This window comes from Heptranchias perlo, chromosome 6 (assembly GCF_035084215.1).
Source record: "Heptranchias perlo isolate sHepPer1 chromosome 6, sHepPer1.hap1, whole genome shotgun sequence".
Classification (NCBI taxonomy): domain Eukaryota; kingdom Metazoa; phylum Chordata; class Chondrichthyes; order Hexanchiformes; family Hexanchidae; genus Heptranchias; species Heptranchias perlo.
This window is the reverse complement of record NC_090330.1, coordinates 77,427,221-77,431,521: the sequence shown is the minus strand read 5'-3', so window position 1 is coordinate 77,431,521 and position 4,301 is coordinate 77,427,221.

Here is a 4,301-nt window from a genome sequence, read left to right as displayed (position 1 = left end):
TTATACCCCCGCCTCTCTTTATACCCCCACCTCTCTTTATACCCCCGCCTCTCATTATACCCCCGCCTCTCTTTATACCCCCGCCTCTCTTTATACCCCCGCCTCTCTTTATACCCCCGCCATTCTTTATACCCCCGCCTCTCTTTATACCCCCGCCTCTCTTTATACCCACGCCTCTCATTATACCCCCGCCTCTCTTTATACCCCCGCCTCTCATTATACCCCCACCTCCCTTTATACCCCCGCCTCTCATTATACCCCCGCCTCTCTTTATACCCCCGCTATTCTTTATAGCCCCGCCGCTATTTATATGCCAGCCGCTCTTTATACCCCCACCTCTCTTTATACACCCGCCTCTCATTATACCCCCGCCTCTCTTTGTACCCACGCCATTCTTTATTACCCCGCCTCTCATTATACCCCCGCCTCTCTTTATACCCCCGCCTCTCTTTATACCACCGCCATTCTTTATACCCCCGCCTCCCTTTATACCCCTGCCTCTCATTATACCCCTGCCTCTCTTTATACCCCCGCCTCTCTTTATATCCCCGCCTCTCATTATACCCCCGCCTCTCTTTATACCCCCGCCTCTCTTTATACCCCCGCCTCTCATTATACCCCCGCCTCTCTTTATACCACTGCCTCTCATTATACCCCCGCCTCTCTTTATACCCCCGCCTCTAATTATACCCCCGCCTCTCTTTATACCACTGCCTCTCATTATACCCCCGCCTCTCTTTATACCCCTGCCTCTCTTTATACCCCCGCCTCTCTTTATACCCCCGCCTCTCATTATACCCCCGCCTCTCTTTATACCCCCGCCTCTCATTATACCCCCGCCTCTCTTTATACCCCCGCCTCTCATTATACCCCCGCCTCTCATTAAACCCCCGCCTCTCTTTATACCCCCGCCTCTCTTTATACCCCCGCCTCTCTTTATACCCCCGCCTCTCATTATACCCCCGCCTCTCTTTATACCCCCGCCTCTCATTATACCCCCGCCTCTCTTTATACCCCCACCTCTCTTTATACCACTGCCTCTCATTATACCCCCGCCACTCTTTATACCCCCGCCTCTCTTTATACCCCTTTCATTCTTTATACCCCCGCCTCTCTTTATACCCCCACCTCTCTTTATACCCCCGCCTCTCATTATACCCCCGCCTCTCTTTATACCCCCGCCTCTCTTTATACCCCCGCCTCTCTTTATACCCCCGCCATTCTTTATACCCCCGCCTCTCTTTATACCCCCGCCTCTCTTTATACCCACGCCTCTCATTATACCCCCGCCTCTCTTTATACCCCCGCCTCTCATTATACCCCCACCTCCCTTTATACCCCCGCCTCTCATTATACCCCCGCCTCTCTTTATACCCCCGCTATTCTTTATAGCCCCGCCGCTATTTATATGCCAGCCGCTCTTTATACCCCCGCCTCTCTTTATACACCCGCCTCTCATTATACCCCCGCCTCTCTTTGTACCCACGCCATTCTTTATTACCCCGCCTCTCATTATACCCCCGCCTCTCTTTATACCCCCGCCTCTCTTTATACCACCGCCATTCTTTATACCCCCGCCTCCCTTTATACCCCTGCCTCTCATAATACCCCTGCCTCTCTTTATACCCCCGCCTCTCTTTATATCCCCGCCATTCTTTAAAGCCCCGCCGCTCTTTATATGCCCGCTGCACTTTATACCCCCGCCTCTCTTTATACCCCCGCCTCTCATTATACCCCCGCCTCTCTTTGTACCCACGCCATTCTTTATACCCCCGCCTCCCATTATACCCCCGCCTCTCTTTATACCACTGCCTCTCATTATACCCCCGCCTCTCTTTATACCCCCGCCTCTCTTTATACCACTGCCTCTCATTATACCCCCGCCTCTCTTTATACCACTGCCTCTCATTATACCCCCGCCTCTCTTTATACCACTGCCTCTCATTATGCCCCCGCCTCTCTTTATACCCCCGCCTCTCTTTATACCCCCGCCTCTCATTATACCCCCGCCACTCTTTATACACCCGCCTCTCTTTATACCCCTGTCATTCTTTATAACCCCGCCTCTCTTTATACCCCCACCTCTCTTTATACCCCCGCCTCTCATTATACCCCCGCCTCTCATTATACCCCCGCCTCTCATTATACCCCCGCCTCTCTTTATACCCCCGCCATTCTTTATAGCCCCGCCTCTCTTTATACCCCCGCCTCTCATTATACCCCCGCCTCTCTTTGTACCCACGCCATTCTTTATAACCCCGCCTCTCATTATGCCCCCGCCTCTCTTTATACCCCCGCCATTCTTTATAACCCCGCCTCTCATTATACCCCCGCCTCTCTTTGTACCCACGCCATTCTTTATGCCCCCGCCTCCCTTTATACCCCCGCCTCTCTTTATACCCCCGCCTCTCATTATACAGACGCCATTCTTTATACCCCCGTTTCTCTTTATACCCCCGCCTCTCATTATACCCCCGCCATTCTTTATACCCCCGCCTCTCTTTATACCCCCGCCTCTCTTTATACCCCCACCTCCCTTTATACCCCCGCCTCTCATTATACCCCCGCCTCTCTTTATACCCCCGCGATTCTTTATAGCCCCGCCGCTCTTTATATGCCAGCCGCTCTTTATACCCCCGCCTCTCTTTATACCCCCGCCTCTCATTATACCCCCGCCTCTCTTTGTACCCACGCCATTCTTTATAACCCCGCCTCTCATTATACCCCCGCCTCTCTTTATACCCCCGCCTCTCTTTATACCCCCGCCATTCTTTATACCCCCGCCTCCCTTTATACCCCTGCCTCTCATTATACCCCTGCCTCTCTTTATACCCCCGCCTCTCTTTTTTCCCCGCCATTCTTTAAAGCCCCGCCGCTCTTTATATGCCCGCTGCTCTTTATACCCCCGCCTCTCTTTACACCCCCGCCTCTCATTATACCCCCGCCTCTCTTTGTACCCACGCCATTCTTTATACCCCCGCCTCTCTTGATACCCCCGCCTCTCTTTATACCCCCGCCATTCTTTATACCCCCGCCTCTCTTTATACCCCCGCGTCTCTTTATACCCCCGCCTCCCTTTATACCCCTGCCACTCATTATACCCCTGCCTCTCTTTATACCCCCGCCTCTCTTTATATCCCCGCCATTCTTTAAAGCCCCGCCGCTCTTTATATGCCCGCTGCTCTTTATACCCCTGCCTCTCTTTATACCCCCGCCTCTCTTTATATCCCCGCCATTCTTTAAAGCCCCGCCGCTCTTTATATGCCCGCTGCTCTTCATACCCCTGCCTCTCTTTATAACCCCGCCTCTCTTTATAACCCCGCCATTCTTTAAAGCCCCGCCGCTCTTTATATGCCCGCTGCTCTTTATACCCCCGCCTCTCTTTATACCCCCGCCTCTCATTATACCCCCGCCTTTCTTTATACCCCCGCCTCTCATTATACCCCCGCCTCTCTTTATACCCCCGCCTCTCATTATACCCCCGCCTCTCTTTATACCCCCGCCTCTCTTTATACCCCCGCCTCTCATTATACCCCCGCCTCTCTTTATACCACTGCCTCTCATTATACCCCCGCCTCTCTTTATACCCCCGCCTCTCATTATACCCCCGCCTCTCTTTATACCACTGCCTCTCATTATACCCCCGCCTCTCTTTATACCACTGCCTCTCATTATACCCCGCCTCTCTTTATACCCCTGCCTCTCTTTATACCCCCGCCTCTCTTTATACCCCCGCCTCTCTTTATACCCCCGCCTCTCATTATACCCCCGCCTCTCTTTATACCCCCGCCTCTCATTATACCCCCGCCTCGCATTAAACCCCCGCCTCTCTTTATACCCCCGCCTCTCTTTATACCCCCGCCTCTCTTTATACCCCCGCCTCTCATTATACCCCCGCCTCTCTTTATACCCCCGCCTCTCATTATACCCCCGCCTCTCTTTATACCCCCACCTCTCTTTATACCACTGCCTCTCATTATACCCCCGCCACTCTTTATACCCCCACCTCTCTTTATACCCCTTTCATTCTTTATACCCCCGCCTCTCTTTATACCCCCACCTCTCTTTATACCCCCGCCTCTCATTATACACCCGCCTCTCTTTATACCCCCGCCTCTCTTTATACCCCCGCCTCTCTTTATACCCCCGCCTCTCTTTATACCCCCGCCTCTCTTTATACCCACGCCTCTCATTATACCCCCGCCTCTCTTTATACCCCCGCCTCTCATTATACCCCCGCCATTCTTTATACCCCCGCCTCTCTTTATACCCCCGCCTCTCTTTATACCCCCACCTCCCTT